General features: G+C 40.4%; 1 protein-coding gene across 2 annotated transcripts in view; it reads right to left on the bottom strand.

Annotated features, from left to right (window-relative positions):
* The window catches only part of LOC149748554 (uncharacterized), a 230,834-nt gene that overhangs the window by 22,405 nt on the left and 185,375 nt on the right, over positions 1-23,054 (bottom strand). Inside the window, exon 8 of one of the 2 annotated variants that reach the window (XR_016394102.1) lies at positions 4,820-6,212. The exons of the other annotated variant lie outside the window; for it this stretch is intronic. The gene's annotated coding sequence lies outside the window, so the exon portion shown is untranslated. Of the gene's footprint in view, positions 1-4,819; positions 6,213-23,054 lie in introns of those variants that run through there. 2 annotated transcript variants of the gene reach the window in all.

The following is a 23,054-nucleotide window of genomic DNA, read 5'->3' as shown; positions in this document are numbered from 1 at the left end:
ATTTTTAATAGGAATTCTCTGGAGACTTTGAAAAGTGAACAGAAGATATTCATATTTTTTGGTGATAATTTGTCAGTGGGTGACATCTTAGGTTCAATGCCAATATATTGATGATCTCGAATGTAAATGACCTTCCTAGGCCAGAAAATGCTGTAAAATCCCTGGAAGGACTAGTACGTTGTGATGTGAATTATAAGGAGCCAAAGGGGTGGCCCATCTGTAATCAGAAATGAAAATATCCTGCAGGCAGTCTTGTTTTTCACAGTGTGCTTGGAAATGTTCTTTTTAAGAACCAGAGAGTCTATACGCAGTCATATTTATTTCTCATTGTGTTGGAGCTTTCACCACGTAGGAATCCAGAAGAGGATTATGTTAAAGGGCGGCTCATGTGCCCTGAGGATTTAGAATTCATCAGGCCCAAATGACCTTGCACGTTATACAATGTGTCCAGCGTCAGGGTCAAGCTTTCCTGCTCACTTCTCAGAGGCTTTCTATGAATGAAAATGACCCTTGAATATGACAGAGAACTGAGAGAGTTGGTTGATCCAAGAATATTTTCTTCCAGAGAGACTATATTCTGTTAGGTCTGGTTATAAAACACAAAGAAATTTAATTGGCTGTTCTGGAACATTTTTCTTGTAATAGCCCATCTGGCATGGTGATGTTTGAAATGCCATTGTAGGATAACATGGTACTGGTCCTTGAAGTAGCATAAAACCTGATGTATGTGGAACATGCTGTAAACACCACAGGGAAAGACTCGTTTTTCATGGAAAAGCTCAGTTTCCTGTAGCACAATGACCTGAGTGCCGAGGACACATAACCTTTTTTTTTTTTTTTTTTAAGAAAGCAAATACACTACCAAACGTAAGGTAGATAGCTAGTGGGAAGCAGCCACATAGCACAGGGATATCAGCTCGGTGCTTTGTGACCGCCTGGAGGGGTGGGATAGGGAGGGTGGGAGGGAGGGAGACGCAAGAGCGAAGAGATATGGGAACATATGTATATGTATAACTGATTCACTTTGTTATAAAGCAGAAACTAACACACCATTGTAAAGCAATTATACCCCAATAAAGATGTTAAAAAAAGAAAGCAAATACAAAAACCCCTAGTTCATTCTCTCTGAATAACTTTCCCCACATGGTGATGAGAACATAGCAAAATCATGTACAAATTAAATAACTGTGATAGCAGCTTCTAGAAGGTTGTGACTCAAGTAAAAGCATTAGAATATGCATGGTTTTCAAGCAGAAACTGTTATAATTGAAAGAATTATTGAGCCATACCTACTATAAACCTCCCAGTTTCCTGCTTAAAAAAACAAAAACACATAAAACAAACAAAACAACCACAGACACCAGACTAGCGAGACTGGCATTCAGCAGAGTCGGGAAGTGTAAGGCTAAAGCCTTGACTTCTGCTCATCCTGTTCGGGTCCCTTGAAAAATGTCCTCAAGGAATGAAGAGTTTGTTTTGAAAACATTTGCCCAATAGCCTAAAAGTTCCTCTCCTGTTCCGCTAAATGATGCTGACTCAAGCGTCCTCTAAAAAAGACTAATATCTAGATTTTTACCTACTCATCTGGTGGGACTGACAAATTTACAGTTCAGAAGGAAAAAGAAGACATTTAAGAAAGAAGAAAGGGACAAGATAAGCATTTCGGGAATTCATTTAAAACATAAATTCTGACCCAAAGTACTGTATTTGGGGAGAGGATGAGAGGAAAAAGGAGGACTCGTCACTACAGTGCTTCTGTTTTGCCTCTTCTGCCCACACACGATTTTAATCCCAGGACCTTTCCAAACTTATAGCCCACCCTCCACTTCTCATCAGAGGCCAACTCCCTCTTCAAATCTCCTCCATGTTAAGGGATTAGTCTAAGTTAAAGCATTAATATATTCATGTACCACACCTCCAGGTAATGTGTTTGCATTTTAATAGGAAACTTCTGGAAAAAATGCATTTTACCAATGGAATCATTCAAATGGTGGGAATTGTGGGTAGCATAGCAGGCCATTGAAAAAGATGTATCTGGGGTGGGGTGGTGGGCAAGTCTTTCTGCAGCCAAGGAATTCTCCTCTGAGCTTGGGGAATCTCCCTCTTCTCTAGCAAGTCTGCTCCTGTCCCAGAGGGAGACTTTACCTCCTTCCTCAAGGTTACATGCTGCAAGTTGCTCACTGCAACGCAGCCATGACAAATGGGTCAGGAAAAGAGTGATCAGTGTCTGCGTCCTGTACATATTTCACCAAGACTTGCATCAGTGTTCTTAAAATAGGGTTTCCCAAGGTATGTGTTGCAAAATTATATAGAAGAATGAATTTACATGATCAAATAAGTTTGGGAAATGATTTGTACCATGCCATCTCCTTGGAGGGTTGTGCTAAGAAATCCTATAGTAAGTGTCAGGGTCAGGGATTTTACCTCCCTTCCAACTAACAAGATAGCTTGTCCCCTTTTTATGTATGCTGGGGGAAGACATGAAACTCCTGGGTCAGAGACAAAGACCTTTATTACAGCAAGTAGCATGAGTAGCGTGTTTGCCTTTGTTCCCCTCGTCCCCCAAAGCCTGGAAGGAAATGCAGAGGGGACCCAGGGGATGCTGTGCATCAGTGGATTTGTGTTACGGCTGAGGAATTCACCTAAGAACTTGGGGAGTCTACCCCTTTTCTCAAGTCTGTTCCCAGAGGGAGACTTTACCTCCTTCCTTGAGGCTGCGTGCTGCAAAGCCTCTCACTGCAGTACAACCATGACAAATGGCCCAGGAAAGGAATGATCAGGGTCTTGCAATGTTGCCACAGCCAGCAAGAATGTACAGGGATGCCCAAGGACTAGAGCAGGTTGCTTCTCCTAATAGTAACTAAACTTGCTTAATTCTGTTAAACCCAGAAATTCCTAATGTGTATGACCAGACAACAGCATTCAGTGGAACATATTTTGAGAAAGTTGATTTCTATTTGTTCACACTTTTGGACTCCACATGGTGGAACTGGGTCAGAGTGTTTCATTTTACGTTCCTCCATGGGTTTAAAAAAATTTTTTTAATAGTATCAATATAAGGGAGAGGTTTTCCAATATGGGACCAGGCAGGTATTTTATTTTCAGAATTTACCATTTCCTTCCAATCAGTTTTCCTTTGAACCAAGTCTGGGACTCACATACACTATTTTTTTCTGATCAAAGTAATCACTTCCAAGACCAAATAGGAATGGCTGTAGATTTCTCTATTATTAATCATAGTCCTAGTTTTATCATTTAGGCTTCTGTTGAGCAGGATCTCCTCTGGAATTTTAAGGAGCACTTCTTTTCCAGAAGGTCTATTCCATTATGTTTGGTTTTAATCTTTCTGTTAATTTGAAGAATCTTTGAAAATATAATCCCTTTAACAAATTTTGATGATCAGTCTTTTGGAAAGGAAGATAGCTTAGTTTTTGTATCTTTATTCATTCCTTGGCCACTTTTTTTCATTCTTATGTGTGAACGCTGACCATGCCTCTGCTCTTTCACCCTTATCTCTCCCAATTACGGGGAATTCTTCTGGAAGTTATCTTTTCTCGTTCCACATCTCTCTCTCATTCTCCTCCATTTCTGCTGGTCTGGATGCCTGTTTTAATTAAATTACCATGTAGACTTTTTCTTTTCTGCTGAACTTCACTCCAGGGACATGCAATTGATGACTGCTATTCTCTAGCTTCTTTCCTCAAACTTTATCTTGACCATTTACAGGCTAAGTGTCACCCAAATCCTCACAAAGGTTACAAAATAGCAGCCTCTTCAGCCCCCTTTACTCATTGTACCCACATGATTTCCTTTTTGTTGGCAAGTCTTTTGCTATTTTGTAATGGGGAAAAAACATGAGCTGCTTTTTCAAATCTTGTGTTTATATTCTCAACCAAACATAGCACTAGACTTTCTCTTTCCTTTGGCTCTAATTAACTGGAATCTGTGTCTTCTGTCAAAAATTCAAATTTTGGTATAAGAGACTTTCTTTCACTCCTATTTTGTATTATAAATGATCATTCTCAGTTTTCTCTGTAACAATATTTCACACGTTCATATAGAAACTGGGCTTAATTGCAGTTGCAATATGATATTCCCTTGAAATCAGAGGGTGGTAAGCATGTGTTTACTCATAACTCTGAAAATGGAAGTCGAATCAAACATCTGTGATAAATCATTAGCCATGAATCAGCCTTACATATTGTGAGAATGAATGCCATTTTCTCCTGGAGTTGCTGATCATTGCAAGGTGTTAAAATATTACAAAATGACTGTGTACCCATATTGCAGTCATTTAACCTGATTCTTCTTTGCCATTTCCTGCTCAGGAAATTGGGCTCCATCTAACTGCACAGCTGGTTTGGCTTTAGAAACCTCACATTTCGACCCAAACGATCAGGCTGGTTGTACAGCTAGGCAAATCCATGGGTTTCAACATAAAAATCTTTAGCATGTGCCCCAGTGATGTGAGGGAATCAGCCTTTTTCTGAGTGTCTCGTCAATTAACAGAAAGATAAGGAACCACCACCCTAGGAGCTGTTCAGGAGGAGACGTTTTTAACAAGACTGGTAGATCTGGCCTCACACTGAATGTTCTCCTAGTTTTCAGGAAATTATTATTCGGAAACAACTGAAACTTAAAGAACATCAGTACATTTCTTTTATATTTTCATGGGAAGACATTTTTAGTTCTGATTTCTCTGATCCCTCACCAAAAAGACATACTACTTCTGAAAGTAGGAAGCTAAAGTAATCAGGAAGAGGGAAGACTTTCGGGGTGAAGATAAAATTCCTCCCACCCATAAATTAGAATTACTTAGTACCAAAAAAGATGAAAAAACTTAGTTTATGAAATCAGGAGGGCAGGACTAGGATGAAGAGTTCCACTGACTACTTTGTGCTAGGCACAAGTCTAGGTGCTGGAGATTCAGTAAGGAAGCAGGGAGACAAAACTCCCTGCCCTCACAGAGTTTACATCCTAGTGGAGGGAGGTGGATAATAAACCATGAAATTATATTAGACAGTGACAGAGCTAAGGCGAACAATAAAGGCAGCAGAGGGACTGGAATGTTGGGGGGGGCGGGGTGTGATACACTGGGTGGTCGGAGAAGACTCCACTGAGAATGTGGCCTCTGAATAAAAGTCTGAAGCAGGTTCGGGAGAGAGCCACACACAGAACTGGAATGATGCATTCTAGGTGGAGGGGGAGCAAGGCCTTGAGGCAGGATCGTGCGTCTAAAAAGTTAGAGGAGCAGAAGAGAGGCCAACTAGGTGAAGCGGCAGAGAGGAACAGGCAAGGAGGTTGAAGCAAAGAAATGAGGGAGAACTGCAGGCAACCAGGGCAGGAGGTAAGTTGACAGAGGTGGATGATGAAAGGCCTCAGAGGTCATTGTAAGAATGTTGCTTAGGGACAGACACTGTTCCTGCTTTCTCAGAATTTATCATCTGGCAGGGGAAAAATACATGGATGATTGGTGATCAAATGAGATGACTATTAAAGGTAGGAAAGAACAGGGTGTTATGGAATCATAGCATGCTTGGTCCTAAAGTACTGGATGGGTCTCTTCCATGAGGAAAGTGTGTTTATGCTGAGACCAACAGGATGAGCATGAGTCAGATGCCTGGAGGTGGTGATGGCTCTGGGTGTGAGCTGCAGCTGTTTCTGGGGGCACGAGCAGCAGCAGTGGGAATGAAGAGCCCTGAAGCAAACATATCAGGAAGCGAGAAGAAACCTGTTATGACTAAGGCCGAAGAACAAGCGGGACAGTGCTGCAAGATGAAGCTGGGGAAGGGGGGCCATGGCAGGAGGCAACTAGATTATAAAAAGAGTTTGGATTTCACCTGAGAGCACTAGGGAGCTGTGGAATATTGTAAACAGGGAGATTACGTGATTGGGTCTGTCTTTTGAAAGATCACTCCAGGTGGAGGGTGGAGAGCAGATTGAGAAGAGCAAGCTGTGAGAAAGGGGAACCAGCCAATATTCTCCTGCAGTGGCACAGGGAGGATGGGACTTGGGACTTTCGGACTTTGCTGGTGGTAGAAGGAATGGAGAGACGGGAAACACTTGAGAGACATTTATGGATGAGAATAGATAGGACTGGGTGATTGACTAGATGCGGCGCTGCTGATGGGCAAGTTTAAAGTGGAGAGAAGGATCAAAGATGTCATTCAAGTTTCTGGCTCTGGCAGCTTGATAGATCGTGGTGCCATTGACTGCAAAGAGGGGACAAAAGAGAAGGAACAAGGTCAGAGGTGGATTTTGGCTTTTGGAACGTGCCATTCGTGTAACCCAAATAGCATTTGCTGTATTTTTTCCTGTAACTCCTTTCCCTAACTGAAAATTTTAAAAAGATCTAATTGGATTATTCCTTGACTGACTTAGATTAATCTTTATGCTTTACTATAGGAATGTCATTTCAAGGTAGCATTTCCTACAGATCTTTCTGTAAATCTGTTTAGTTATTAGGGACTTGGTTTCAGACGGAATCACACAATGATGCAGGTTGTAACATAGCTAAGCATGTGGCGCCATCTTCAGGACAGTTTATTAAAAAGTTATAAAACCAAACAGATTGAAAGGCAAGCTTCTGCCCCAGAATTCTTTTCTAGGGAGCGAGTATGACTCCATCTTGTTTGGTAATAAGAACCTAAAAAAACGTTTCTTCCAAATTCAATTGTATGCCTAAATTCTTGTCTTCCTGAGAATTATAGTTCATCACAGGATATAGGAAAGACAGTGACCATTTTTCCTTTGAAATCATTCCAGTTTGAAAGTGCCTGTGAGCTGGACAACTGAGCTTTGCTGTGGAAAAGTCTGGAGAGGGAAATTAAGGCAGCATCCCTTCAGGTTTCCTACCTTGGTGCCCAGATTCTCTGGAGCTTTTCCAATTTCATGTCATATATTTATGTTCTCCACTAGGTGCCTCATTAAATGTATAGCCAAGTGGAATTTAATTCTTATGCATTTGTAACAGTGACAGTTTGCATGAATATAAAAATTAGAAAAAAATTGTTAGTCTTTGCACCCCAATTTTTTGGATAGGAAATGTAGTATCATAGAGTAATATAATCTACACTTTAAAAATAAAAGGTTGTAAATAAAAATCAATATTGTACCATAGCTAAGCACAGTGAGGAGGAATAATATAGCTCACGAGATGACTTTTATTTTTAAAATCCTCTCAGCCTTTAATTATTCTATTTGAAGAGGTTCCGCCCTTTCTTTTTGTGGGGTTTGGTTATGAAAACATGCATATATGTGTTTATCAGAAGGTATCTGCCACCTTCGTGTACAGGATATACTGTTTAACCTACACCGAGCATTTAGCACAGTCTCATGAATAACTGGGAGATAAACAGCTTGGCTTTATATGTGGAGGCAAGTGGTTTCTATCATCTTGTGGCACCCTGCTTGCAAATGGGCTTTCTTCCTAGACTGCTCTCATTAAAAATGCATATCAATTTACATTCCCACCAACAGTGTAGGAGGGTTCCCTTTTCACCACACCCTTTCCAGCATTTATTGTTTCTAGCTTTTTTGATAATGGCCATTCTGACCAGCGTGAGGTGATACCTCATTGTAGTTTTGATTTGCATTTCTCTAATAATTAGTGATGTTGAGCATCTTTTCATGTGCCTCTTGGCCATCTGTATGTCTTCCTTGGTGAAATGTCTACGTAGGTCTTCCACCCATTTGTTAACTGGATTGTTTGGGTTTTTTTGATACTGAGCTCCATGAGCTGTTTGTATATTTTGGAGATTAATCCTTTGTCTGTTGTTTCATTTGCAAATATTTTACAACCACTATGGAAAACAGTATGGAGGTTCCTTAAAACTAAAAATGGAACTACCGGGGGGACCTTGAAGATGGCGGAAGAGTAAGACGCGGAGATCGCCTTCCTCCCCACGGATACACCAGAAATACATCTACACGTGGAACAACTCCTACAGAACACCTACTGAAGGCTGGCAGAAGACCTCAGACCTCCCAAAAGGCAAGAAACTCCCCACGTACCTGGGTAGGGCAAAAGAAAAAACAGAGACAAAAGAATAAGGACGGCACCTGCGCCAGTGGGAGGGAGCTGTGAAGGAGGAAAAGTTTCCACACACTAGGAAGCCCCTCCGCGGGCGGAGACTGCGGGAGGCGGAGGGGGGGGCTTCGGGACCGAGGAGTAGTGCACAGCGACGGGTGCGGAGGGCAAAGCGGGGAGATTCCCGCACAGAGGATCGGTGCCGACCGGCACTCACCAGCCCGAGAGGCTTGTCTGCTCACCCGCCCGGGCGGGCGGGGCTGCGAGCTGAAGCTCGGGTTTCGGTTTTGGACGGAGCGCAGGGAGAGGACTGGGGTTGGCGGCTTGAACATAGCCTGAAGGGGTTAGTGCACCACGACTAGCCGGGAGGGAGTTCGGGGAAAAGCCTGCACCTGCCGAAGAGGCAAGAGACTTTTTCTTCCCTCTTTGTTTCCTGGTGCGCGAGGAGAGGGGTTTAAGAGCGCTGCTTAAAGGAACTCCAGAGACGGGCGCGAGCCGCGGCTAAAAGCGCGAACCCCAGAGACGGGCGCGAGCCGCGGCAAAAAGCGCGAACCCCAGAGACGGGCGCGAGCCGTGCCTAAAAGCGCGGACCCCAGAGACGGGCGCGAGCCGCGGCAAAAAGCGCGAACCCCAGAGACGGGCGCGAGCCGCGGCTAAAAGCGCGGACCCCAGAGACGGGCGGGAGACGTTAAGGCTGCTGCTGCCGCCACCAAGGGGCCTGTGTGCGAGCACAGGTCACTCTCCACACCCCTCTTCTGCGGAGCCTGTGCAGCCCGCCACTGCCAGGTTCCCGGGAACCAGGGACAACTTCCCCGGGAGAACGCACGGCGGGCCTCAGGCTGGTGCAACGTCACGCCGGCCTCTGCCGCAACGTCACGCCGCCTCTGACGCCGCAGGCCCGCCCCGCACGCAGTGCCCCTCCTTCCCCCCCCTCACCCCCGGCCTGAGTGAGCCTGAGCCCCCGAATCAGCGGCTCCTTTAACCCCGTCCTGTCTGAGCAAAAAACAGACGCCCTCCAGCGACCTACACGCAGAGGCAGGGCCAAATCCAAAGCTGAGCTCCTGTGAGCTGTGAGAACAAAGAAGAGAAAGGGAAATCTTTCCCAGCAGCCTCAGAAGCAGAGGATTAAAGCTCCACAATCAACTTGATATACCCTGCATCTGTGGAATACCTGAATAGACAAGGAATGATCCCAAATTGAAGAGGTGGAATTTAGGAGCGAGATCTATGATTTTTTTCCCTTCTCCTCTTTTTGTGAATGTGTACGTGTATGCTTATGTGTGACATCTTGTCTGTATACTCTTGCTTCCACCATTTGTCCTAGGGCTCTATCCGTCCATGGTTTTTAAAAAAAAAAAAATTTTTTTTCTCAATAATTAATTTTAATTGTAATAACTTTATTATACTTTACCGTCGTTCCTTCTTTCTTTCTTTCTTTCTTTCCGTCCTTCCCTCCTTTAGACAACGAATCACCCCAAATTGAGGAGGTGGTCTCTGAGAGCAAGATTTATGATTTTTCCCCCTTTACCTCTTTTTGTGAAGGTGTATGTGTATGCTTCTGTATAAGATTTTCTCTGTATAGCTTTGCTTCCAACATTTGTCCTAAGGTTCTATCCGTCCCTCTTTTTTTTTTTTTTTTTTTCTAAATATTTTTTAATTCAATAACTATATTATACTTTATTTTATTTTTACTGTATCTTCTTTCTTTCTTTTTTCCTTCTTTCCCTCCTTCCTTCCTTCCTTCCTTCCTCCCTCCCTCCCTCCTTTCTTTCCTTCTTTGCTTCTTTCTTCCTTCCTTCCTTTCCTCCTTTCCTTCTTTCTTTCCTCATACTTCTACTAATTCTCTCTACTTTTTCTCCCTTTTATTCTGAGCCGTGTGGATGAAAGGCTCTTGGTGCTCCAGCCAGCAGTCAGGGCTCTGCCTCTGAGGTAGGAGAGCCAACTTCAGGACACTGGTCAACAAGAGACCTCCCAGCTCCACATAATATTAAACGGTGGAAATCTCCCAGTGACCTCCATCTTAACACCAGCACCCAGCTTCACTCAACGACCAGCAAGCCACAGTGCTAGACAACCTATGCCAAACAACTAGCAAAACAGGAACACAACCCCACCCATTAGCAGAGAGGCTGCCTAAAATCATAATAAGGCCACAGACACCCCAAAACACACCACCAGACGTGAACCTGCCCACTAGAGAGACAAGATCCAGCCTCATCCACCACAACACAGGCACTAGTCCCCTCCACCAGGAAGCCTACACAACCCACTGAAACAACCTTAGCCACTGGAGACAGACATCAAAAACAACGGGAACTACGAACGTGCAGCCTGCAAAAAGGAGACCCCAAACACAGTAAGATAAGCAAAATGAGAAGACAGAAAAACACACAGCAGATGAAGGAGCAAGATAAAAATGCACCAGACCTAACAAATGAAGAGGAAATAGGCAGTCTACCTGAAAAAGAATTCAGAATAATGATAGTAAGGATGATCCGAAATCTTGGAAGTAGAATGGACAAAATGCAAGAAGCAGTTAACAAGGACCTAGAAGAAATAAAGATGAAACAAGCAATGATGAACAACGCAATAAATGAAATTAAAAGTACTCTAGATGGGATCAATAACAGAATAACTGAGGCAGAAGAACGGATAAGTGACCTGGAAGATAAAATAGTGGAAATAACTACTGCAGAGCAGAATAAAGAAAAAAGAATGAAAAGAACTGAGGATAGTCTCAGAGACCTCTGGGACAACATTAAACGCACCAACATTCGAATTATAGGGGTTCCAGAAGAAGAAGAGAAAAAGAAAGGGACTGAGAAAATATTTGAAGAGATTATAGTTGAAAACTTCCCTAATATGGGAAAGGAAATAGTTAATCAAGTCCAGGAAGCACAGAGAGTCCCATACAGGATAAATACAAGGAGAAATACGCCAAGACACATATTAATCAAACTGTCAAAAATTAAATACAAAGAAAGCATATTAAAAGCAGCAAGGGAAAAACAGCAAATAACACACAAGGGAATCCCCATAAGGTTAACAGCTGATCTCTCAGCAGAAACCCTACAAGCCAGAAGGGAGTGGCAGGACATACTGAAAGTGATGAAGGAGAAAAACCTGCAACCAAGGCTACTCTACCCAGCAAGGATCTCATTCAGATTTGATGGAGAAATTAAAACCTTTACAGACAAGCAAAAGCTGAGAGAGTTTAGCACCACCAAACCAGCTTTACAGCAAATGCTAAAGGAACTTCTCTAGACAAGGAACACAAGAGAAGGAAAAGACCTATAATAACGAACCCAAAACAATATAGAAAATGGGAATAGGAACATACATATCGATAATTACCTTAAATGTAAATGGACTAAATGCTCCCACCAAAAGACACAGATTGGCTGAATGGATACAAAAACAAGACCCTTATATATGCTGTCTACAAGAGACCCACTTCAGACCTAGAGACACATACAGACTGAAAATAAGGGGATGGAAAAAGATATTCCATGCAAATGGAAACCAAAAGAAAGCTGGAGTAGCAATTCTCATATCAGACAAAATAGACTTTAAAATAAGGACTATTACAAGAGACAAAGAAGGACACTACATAATGATAAAGGGATCGATCCAAGAAGAAGATATAACAATTGTAAATATTTATGCACCCAACATAGGAGCACCTCAATACATAAGGCAAATACTAACAGCCATAAAAGGGGAGATTGACAGTAACACATTCATAGTAGGGGACTTTAACACCCCACTTTCACCCATGGACAGATCATCCAAAATGAAAATAAATAAGGAAACACAAGCTTTAAATGATACATTAAACAAGATGGACTTAATTGATATTTATAGGACACTCCATCCAAAAACAACACAATACACATTTTTCTCAAGTGCTCATGGAACATTCTCCAGGATAGACCATATCTTGGGTCACAAATCAAGCCTTGGTAAATTTAAGAAAATTGAAATTGTATCAAGTATCTTTTCTGACCACAACGCCATGAGACTAGATATCAATTACAGGAAAAGATCTGTAAAAAATACAAACACATGGAAGCTAAACAATACACTACTTAATAATGAAGTGATCACTGAAGAAATCAAAGAGGAAATAAAAAAATACCTAGAAACAAATGACAATGGAGACACAACGACCCAAAACCTATGGGATGCAGCAAAAGCAGTTCTAAGGGGGAAGTTTATAGCAATACAAGCCCACCTTAAGAAGCAGGAAACATCCCGAATAAACAACCTAACCTTGCACCTCAAGCAATTAGAGAAAGAAGAACAAAAAAACCCCAAAGCTAGCAGAAGGAAAGAAATCATAAAAATCAGATCAGAAATAAATGAAAAAGAAATGAAGGAAACGATAGCAAAGATCAATAAAACTAAAAGCTGGTTCTTTGAGAAGATAAACAAAATAGATAAACCACTAGCCAGACTCATCAAGAAAAAAAGGGAGAAGACTCAAATCAATAGAATTAGAAATGAAAAAGGAGAAGTAACAACTGACACTGCAGAAATAAAAAAAATCATAAGAGATTACTACAAGCAACTCTATGCCAATAAAATGGACAATCTGGAAGAAATGGACAAATTCTTAGAAATGCACAACCTGCCAAGACTGAATCAGGAAGAAATAGAAAATATGAACAGACCAATCACAAGCACTGAAATTGAAAATGTCATTAAAAATCTTCCAACAAACAAAAGCCCAGGACCAGATGGCTTCACAGGTGAATTCTATCAAACGTTTAGAGAAGAGCTAACACCTATCCTTCTCAAACTCTTCCAAAATATAGCAGAGGGAGGAACACTCCCAAATTCCTTCTACGAGGCCACCATCACCTTGATACCAAAACCAGACAAGGATGTCACAAAGAAAGAAAACTACAGGCCAATATCACTGATGAACATAGATGCAAAAATCCTCAACAAAATACTAGCAAACAGAATCCAACAGCACATTAAAAGGATCATACACCATGATCAAGTGGGGTTTATTCCAGGAATGCAAGGATTCTTCAATATACGCAAATCTATCAATGTGATAAACCATATTAACAAATTGAAAGAGAAAAACCATATGATCATCTCAATAGATGCAGAGAAAGCTTTTGACAAAATTCAACACCCATTTATGCTAAAAACCCTGCAGAAAGTAGGCATAGAGGGAACTTTCCTCAACATAATAAAGGCCATATATGACAAGCCCACAGCAAACATCATCCTCAATGGTGAAAAACTGAAAGCATTCCCACTAAGATCAGGAACAAGACAAGGTTGCCCACTCTCACCACTCTTATTCAACATAGTTTTGGAAGTTTTAGCCACAGCAATCAGAGAAGAAAAGGAAATAAAAGGAATCCAAATCGGAAAAGAAGAAGTAAAGCTGTCACTGTTTGCAGATGACATGATACTATACATAGAGAATCCTAAAGATGCTACCAGAAAACTACTAGAGCTAATCAATGAATTTGGTAAAGTAGCAGGATACAAAGTTAATGCACAGAAATCTCTGGCATTCCTATATACTAATGATGAAAAATCTGAAAGTGAAATCAAGAAAACACTCCCATTTACCATTGCAACAAAAAGAATAAAATATCTAGGAATAAACCTACCTAAGGAGACGAAAGACCTGTATGCAGAAAATTATAAGACACTGATGAAAGAAATTAAAGATGATACAAATAGATGGAGAGATATACCATGTTCTTGGATGGGAAGAATCAACATTGTGAAAATGACTCTACTACCCAAAGCAATCTACAGATTCAATGCAATCCCTATCAAACTACCACTGGCATTTTTCACAGAACTAGAACAAAAAATTTCACAATTTGTATGGAAACACAAAAGACCCCGAATAGCCAAAGCAATCTTGAGAACGAAAAAAGGAGCTGGAGGAATCAGGCTCCCTGACTTCAGACTATACTACAAAGCTACAGTAATCAAGACAGTATGGTACTGGCACAAAAACAGAAATATAGATCAATGGAACAGGATAGAAAGCCCAGCGATAAACCCACGCACATATGGACACCTTATCTTTGATAAAGGTGGCAGGAATGTACAGTGGAGAAAGGACAGCCTCTTCAATAAATGGTGCTGGGAAAACTGGACAGGTACATGTAAAAGTATGAGATTAGATCACTCCCTAACACCATACACAAAAATAAGCTCAAAATGGATTAAAGACCTAAATGTAAGGCCAGAAACTATCAAACTCTTAGAGGAAAACATAGGCAGAACACTCTATGACATAAATCACAGCAAGATCCTTTCTGACCCACCTCCTAGAGTAATGGAAATAAAAACAAAAATAAACAAATGGGACCTAATGAAACTTCAAAGCTTTTGCACAGCAAAGGAAACCATAATCAAGACCAAAAGACAACCCTCAGAATGGGAGAAAATATTTGCAAATGAAGCAACTGACAAAGGTTTAATCTCCAAAATTTACAAGCAGCTCATGCAGCTCAATAACAAAAAAACAAACAACCCAATCCAAAAATGGGCAGAAGACCTAAATAGACATTTCTCCAAAGAAGATATACAGAATGCCAACAAACACATGAAAGAATGCTCAACATCATTAATCATTAGAGAAATGCAAATCAAAACTACAATGAGATATCATCTCACACCAGTCAGAATGGCCATCATCAAAAAATCTAGAAACAATAAATGCTGGAGAGGGTGTGGAGAAAAGGGAACACTCTTGCACTGCTGGTGGGAATGTGAATTGGTTCAGCCACTATGGAGAACAGTATGGAGGTTCCTTAAAAAACTACAAATAGAATTACCGTATGACCCAGCAATCCCACTACTGGGCATATACCCTGAGGAAACCAAAACTCAAAAAGAGTCATGTACCAAAATGTTCATTGCAGCTCTATTTACAATAGCCCGGAGATGGAAACAACCTAAGCGCCCATCATCGGATGAATGGATAAAGAAGATGTGGCACATATATACAATGGAATATTACTCAGCCATAAAAAGAAACGAAATTGAGCTATTTGTAATGAGGTGGATAGACCTAGAGTCTGTCATACAGAGTGAAGTAAGTCAGAAAGAAAAAGACAAATACCGTATGCTAACGCATATATATGGAATTTAAGGGGAAAAAAAAATGTCATGAAGAACCTAGGGGTAAGACAGGAATAAAGACGCAGACCTACTGGAGAACGGACTTGAGGATATGGGGAGGGGGAAGGGTGAGCTTTGACAGGGTGAGAGAGAGTCATGGACATATACACACTAACAAACGTAGTAAGGTAGATAGCTAGGGGGAAGCAGCCGCAAGACACAGGGATATTAGCTCGGTGCTTTGTGACAGCCTGGAGGGGTGGGATAGGGAGAGTGGGAGGGAGGGAGACGCAAGAGGGAAGACATATGGGAACATATGTATATGTATAACTGATTCACTTTGTTATAAAGCAGAAACTAACACACAATTGTAAAGCAATTATACCCCAATAAAGATGTTTAAAAAAAAAAAAAAAAAAAAAAAAAAAAAAAAATGGAACTACCATATGACCCCGCAATCCCACTACTGGGCATATACCCTGAGAAAGCCATAATTCAAAAAGAGTCATGTACCACAATGTTCATTGCAGCTCTATTTAGCCAGGACATGGAAGCAATCTAAGTGTCCATCGACAGATGAATGGATAAAGAAGATGTGGCACATACATACAATGGAATATTACTCAGCCATAAAAAGAAACGAAATTGAGTTATTTGTAGTGAGGTGGATGGACCTAGAATCTGTCATACAGAGTGAAGTAAGTCAGAAAAACAAATACCGTATGCTAACACATATATATGGAATCTAAAAAAAAAATGGTACTGATGAACCTAGTTGCAGGCCAGGAATAAAGAGGTAGACATAGAGAATGGACTTGATGACATGGGGTGGGAGGGTGAAGCTGGGCGAAGTGAGAGTAGCATCGACATATATACACTACCGAATGTAAAATAGTTGGCTGGTGGGAAGCAACAGCATAGCACAGGGAGATCGGCTCGGTGCTTTGCGATGACCTAGGGGGATGGGATAGGGAGGATGGGAGGGAGGCTCAAGAAGGAGGGGATGTGGGGACATATGTATGCATATGGCTGATTCACTTTGTTGTACAACAGAAACTAACACAGTATTGTGAAGCAATTATACTCCATTAAAGATCTATTTAAAAAAATGCATGTCTTTCCATTAAGGAATTGTGAGTCCCAGAGTTCCTGTTAATCTTGAAAAAGAACACATTAATCTAAATTCAATTTCTCGATAAATGGGGGCCCAGGCCACCCCATCAGTGACAGGTTTGGGTTTCTTGGGGTTCAAACTAGGCTTATAGCGGGGGGGGAGGGGAAGGGTGGGACATACAAAACATGTGTCCAATAATAGTATCTAATAGTATTTATGTGTTTACAATGTGCCGAGTGCTTTTACGTGGACTATCTCACTTAATCCTCATAACCTATGGATACTTTTTTTTATGAGTGGGTACTTTCATAATCACTTGTGTTCTACAGATCAGGATACTGAAACTTAGAGAGAATTTAAAATAATTTGCTCAAGGCTCACACTCAGTGTTTAGTAAAGCTAAGGAAATAAATTCTAATCCAGGCGTTCTTTCTCCAGAGCCAACAAGCTTGACCAAAACCTCATACTACCCCCTAAAGGGAAAATATTTCACCAAAAGGAAAACAGCCCTAATCAAGAGCCATACTAATAGTCTGAGCAAAAAATTCAGAGAGCAGAAGCAAGGGCAGAATCTGGAGTGATGCTCTGAGGTACAGAAGTTCCTCTTCCCTTCTGGATTGCTCCAGAATCTTGGCACTGCCTGGGTAGGGGAGCCCTGGGCAGGATACAATAACATAGGGCCTTGAGACTTCTGAGGGTGAGTCTGGGAGACACTGGGACTTGCAGAGATGAGAGGGTGCGGAGCCAAGGAACCCACTGTTGTCTTCTTTCCATTTTGTTTTAGGATCAAGGCTTGAGACAAAGGGCCACAGTCCCTGATAACAGAAGCTACTGCGTGAGGTTAGTAACACACACTTAGCCCACTGAAAAGGAGCAGAAATAAATTACATCTTCACCCTCTTCAGTCAGGCAGAGGTTGGCGCGCAGAGCACGGCGTGGGCATAGCTGAGGTCTGCTGAGAGGCCAGCAGGCAAGTCAATGGGACGATGATGACCCGCACAGCAGCGCCAGCTACAGGGATGAGAGCATAGGGCTTGGAGTCTAAAGCCCTGGTTCCAGGCTGAACACGGGCACTAACTGTGTGACTGGGCAATTCATTAAAATTACTTGATCTTTAATTTGCTCAGCTGAAAAACAGCAGCAAGAGCTACTGAATAGGATTGTTGGGATATCAAAGAAACAATGTATGAAACACTGTACGCTATGATACTACTGAGTGCCTTGTGTGTGCTAGACACTGGGGATAGAAAATTAAGCTACAATCTTTGCTCTCAAGGAGTTCACAATCTAATGACATAAATATTGGTTATCTTTAGTATCTTGAACCCCTCCCTTCTTTCTAATTATCCCTTTTACCCCACCATTTGGATATTGTCTTAGTTGGGACAACGATTTGAGTGCAGAAGGTTTATTTGGAGGTGCAAGGAAACAGAGGAGAGGTGTGGAAAGTGATACAGGAGAGGAAAGATCCTCAGCACAGGGGGCCAGCTACCACCTTAGGCCACTCTGGAAAATGCGGCAAAACACACAGCTCAGAGGTTTCCCACCTAAGGAATGGGGGAGCCAGAGTAATTTAACACCAACTTTTAACAATTATTGGTTGAAGATTTCTTTTAGTGGGTGTTAATTTCTTGGCACCTGCCAGGGGTCCAGGCAGAGTGTCTCACAGCAGCTTCAGAAAAAGGCCTGGGGCAGAGAAATGGAGACACAGGCCGTTGGAAGATGGCTGGCGCACATTGAAGTCATCGAGCCAAAGATGTGGCAGGACACTGACAGCATCTGCAAAAGGTGGTCCATGTCTGAGGGTGTCTGGGTGGGCTCCCTCTCCCCCAGGACCCAAGGCAAAACCAGGGGAGAGGACTCTTCCCAACACTTAGTACTACAGATGAAGGGCAGAAGGAGGCTAAATATATGCTAACACTTTCTAAAGGCAGAATTTACCCTTTAACTATTGTACATTTGCAGAAATTTGGCACAGGTGTGTAGCTCAATAGAATAATTGCTCTGCTGTTGAACTTTCTGTGATGGTGGGAATATTCTATAGCTTCACTGTCCAGTGCAGTAGCCAACAGTCCCATGTAAGTTGCTGGGCACCTGAAATGTGGTGGGTATGACTGAGGAACTACATTTTTACTTTTATTTAATTTTAATTAATTTGAATAATCACACGTGGCTAATGGTTACCATGTTAGACAACATAACTTTAGAGCAGTTTAATTATATTTTATTATTCATAAGAAATTTTTAAAAAATCATCCTAATCATTTCCTTCATTAAGGATATAGAGATAAATCAAAGATGTCATATGGCTGAGTGTTAAAATCAATATTAATTTTGAATTGAGCACAACTGAATATCACCACCAACTTAATAGAAACTTCTGAGAAATGGGAATAAACGTGAAGTCTTACCAACATTTGTTAGAAAAATGTATTATAAAAAGTTTAGTTGGTCAAATTTCTAAAGTTTGACACAACAGTCCAGAAACAACAGTATCTCAGCAGCTCTAGTGTATATGATGATTTTAAATGATGACTGGACTGAAGTTGGTGGAGAAACAAGATATTTTGGGATACATGATTTTTCTTTACATTTATTTCTTCATATATATATAATTTTCATTAATTATCCTTCATATTATTGTTTATATTTCTATAAGTATTTATGGACTCAAATTCCATATAATGTGCTTTACAAAATTAATTAGTTAATACATCCTCTAAGTCAGATTAATTACTATCTCTTTTTCCCCCTTTTTTTAAAAAACTGTTTAAAAGTTTTTCCATCAACAGAGGAATGGATAAGGAAGATGTGGTACATATATACAGTGGAATATTACTCAGCCATAAAAAAGAATGAAATAATGCCATTTGCAACAACATGGATGGACCTAGAGATTATCACACTAAGTGAACTAAGTCAGACAGAGAAAGACAAATATCATATGATATAAATTATATGTGGAATCTTTAAAAAGGGTACAAATGAACTTATCTACAAAACAGAAATATAGTTACAGATGTAGAAAACAAACTTATGGTTACCAGGGCTAAGCGGGGGAGGGATAAATTGGGAGATTGGGATTGACATATACACACTACCATATATAAAATAGATAACTAATAAGAACCTACTGTATAGCACAGGGAACTCTACTCAATACTCTGTAATGGCCTACATGGGAAAAGAATCTAAGAAAGAGTGAATATATGTATATGTATAACTGATTTACTTTGCTGTACACTTGAAACTAACACGACACTGTAAATTAACTATACTCCAATAAAAATGTTTTACAAAGTTTTTAATAATTGTTTTTGTACATAACCAAGAGCTTCCAGAATCATCATTTTCATTGTTCTTGACAGTTTTTGTGCTTTACTGTATGTTCTGCAGTGTGACTCAGCTCCTGTGTAACTGGGATCGGGGATTGACGTTAGCTTGCAGGTTGTGTTGGTTCACGTGTGATTTTTCCCCAGCATGTTAGTGCTTTGTACCACTGTGTAACAGCAGCTGAATGCAAAGTGCACTAGGACAGCTGAACATCTTGGGCTGGGCTGGGCTGTGCTGTGCCAGCTCATCCACTGTCCTCTTGGTGCCGTCTGGCCTCCTGCTCTCCTGGAGGCGCACATGGCATGGTTCTCCCTGACCTTTGTGCTCTTGGTCCTCATCTCCATCACTCAGCAGCCCCAGCTCTTCTAAAAGCTACGTTTAGTTTTTTGTTTTTTGTTTTTTTTATGTAAGTGTTTTTCTAACTTTTATGCAAGGACCTATTTATACAGTAGTATTTTAAAATTTATTAACTATGTAATAGTTTTTTTAAACTGTGCTGTATTTTTATTAGAAATACCATTCTTTTTGTTAACTCATATTGTAAAGTTTTGTATGTTTTGAGTGGAAATTGTATATGTTTTGAGTGGCTTGATGCTGATACTAATTTGCCAATAAACCCTATTATGTTTAGTGTGTGATTTTGCAGATTTGAGTAGGGTTTTCTTTTTTCAGGAATATACATGTTGTATTAAGGCAAAACCACCTGTACATTGATTTTGCAATTGAATGAGAGAATAGCCACAACAAAACAAACCCACAAAGAGATCCTGACTCCAAATTGCTTCTAGAATGATTAGCTATGTTTGGAAGTGAATATTCTCATATGAACAGTATTCCAAGCAATATGCATTGTTGCTTTGTTTATATTATGGATTTTGCTAAACCAATGATATATGATGGTAATGTTGTGACAATCACTGGTCACACACAAGTCCTGGGATGTCAGAAATGACAGTAAAGGTGGTTATTTGATCTTCCAAAGACCTAGGCCAAAGACAAAGGAAAGCATAGATTTTGGCTGAATAGCCACACCAAAGATGAAGTTCCATGTCTATATTAGAAAGAAGACATGTATATTGACCTATATAAAGCATATAATTAATTTCTTTGAGATTTTGGTGTGCATGTTCTTCCGGTCCTAAAAAGCCTGAAGAACACGGAACACTGCTTTCTACCCTCATCTCTTCTTTGACCCAATATAATACTCCTTCTTAGAATATACATAGGAAAAGGGTTCATGAATGTCATGTCTGTATTCTGGAGCTAGGCAACTTCTCTCTCATGTAAAAGAAGTCAGCTCCCAAGTGGTACTTATGGAGAAGTTGTTCCTGATTGTGTGTTTGTAGAAAGGGAGTATAAAGATCAATTCATATATACCCAGCCCAGCTTAGTGCACTTAAAGTATCTGTTTCTTAAAGAAAGTTATAATAAATTACATCTCTTAAAATATATGTGCATTCTATTTACAATAGCCACAATATGGAAGCAACCTAAATGTCCATCAACAGATGAATGGATAAAGAAGATGTGGTATATATATACACACACACACAATGGAGTATTAGCCATAAAAAAGAATGAAATAATGCCACTTGCAGCAACATGGATGGATCTAGAGATTATCATACTAAGTGAAGTATGTCACACAGAGAAAGACAAATATCATATGATATCACTTACATATGGAATCTAAAAAATGATACAAATGAACTTTTTTGCAAAACTGAAACAGAGTCACAGACACAGAAAACAAAGTCATGGTTACCAAAGGGGAAAGCAGGGGGAGTGATAAATTAGGAATTTGGGATTGACAGATACACACACTACTGTATATAAAATAGGCAAACAACAAGGTTCTACTATATAGCACAGGGAACTATATTCAATATCTTGTAATAACCTAAAATGGAAAAGAACCTGAAAAAGAGTAGATATATGGATTTGTATAACTGAATCACTGCTGTACACCTGAAACATTATAAATCAACTATACTTTAAGTAAAAAAACCACTCTGGCTCTTAGATAGCTTCATCCACCAGAGGGCAGACAGCAGAAGCAAGAAGAACCACAATCTTGCAGCCAGTGGAACGAAAACCACATTCACAGAAAGACAGACAAAATGAAAAGGCAGAGGATTAACTACCAGATGAAGGAACAAGATAAAACCCCAGAAAAACAACTAAATGAAGTGGAGATAGGCAACCTTACAAAAAAAGAACTCAGAATAACGATAGTGAAGTTGATCCGAGACCTCGAAAAAAGAATGGAGGCAAAGATTGAGAAGATGCAAGAAATGGTTAACAAAGACCTAGAAGAACTAAAGAAAAAACATCTAGAAGAATTAAAGAACAAACAAACAGAGATGAATAATACAATAACTGAAATGAAAAATACACCAGAAGTAATCAATAGAATAACTGAGGCAGGAGAATGGATAAGTGACCTGGAAGACAGAATGGTGGAATTCACTGCCATGGAACAGAATAAAGAAAAAAGAATGAAAATAAATGAAGACAGCCTAAGAGACATCTGGAACAACATTAAATGAAACAACATTCTAATTACAGGGGTCCCAGAAGGAGAAGAGAGAGAGAAAGGACCCGAGAAAATATTTGAAAAGATTATATTCAAAAACATCCCTAACATGGGAAAGGAAATAGCCACCCAGGTCCAGGAAGGGCAGAGAGTCCCAGGCAGGATAAACCCAAGGAGAAAAATGCTGAGACACATAGTAATCAAATTGACAAAAATTAAAGAAAAAGAAAAATTATTAAAAGCAACAAGGGAAAAATGACAAATAATATACAAGGGAACTCCCATAAGGTTAACGGCTGATTTCTCAGCAAAAACTCCACAAGCCAGAAGGGAGTGGCACGATATATATAAAGTGATGAAAGGGAAGAACCTACAACCAAGATTACTCTACCTGGCAAGGATCTTGTTCAGATTTGAGGAAGAAATCAAAAGCTTTTCAGACAAGCAAAAGCTAAGAGAATTCAGGACCACCAAGCCAGCTCTACAACAAATGCTAAAGGAACTTCCTTAACTGGGAAACACAGAGAAGTAAAGGACCTACAAAAACAAACTCAAAACATCTAAGAAAATGGTAATAGGAACATACATATCGATAGTTAGGCTAAATGTGAATGGATTAAATGCTCCAAACAAAAGACACAGGCTTGCTGAATGGATACAAAAACAAGGCCCATATATATGCTATCTACAAGAGACCCACTTCAGACCTAGGGACACATACAGACTGAAAGTGAGGGGATGGGAAAAGATATTCCATGCAAATGGAAATCAAAAGAAAGCTGGAGGAGCAATACTCATATCAGATAAAAGAGACTTTAAAATAAAGAATGTTACAAGAGACAAGGAAGGACACTACATAATGATCAAGGGATCAATCCAAGAAGAAGATATAACAATTATAAATATATATGCACCCAACATAGCACCTTAAT

The sequence above is a fragment of the Delphinapterus leucas genome, chromosome 8, assembly GCF_059928025.1.
Source record: "Delphinapterus leucas isolate spDelLeu-1000000601 "Yukka" chromosome 8, BTC_Dleu_Yukka2, whole genome shotgun sequence".
Lineage (NCBI taxonomy): Eukaryota > Metazoa > Chordata > Mammalia > Artiodactyla > Monodontidae > Delphinapterus > Delphinapterus leucas.
Note: the sequence above shows the minus strand (reverse complement) of the source record. Positions and strands in the feature narration are given on the sequence as shown.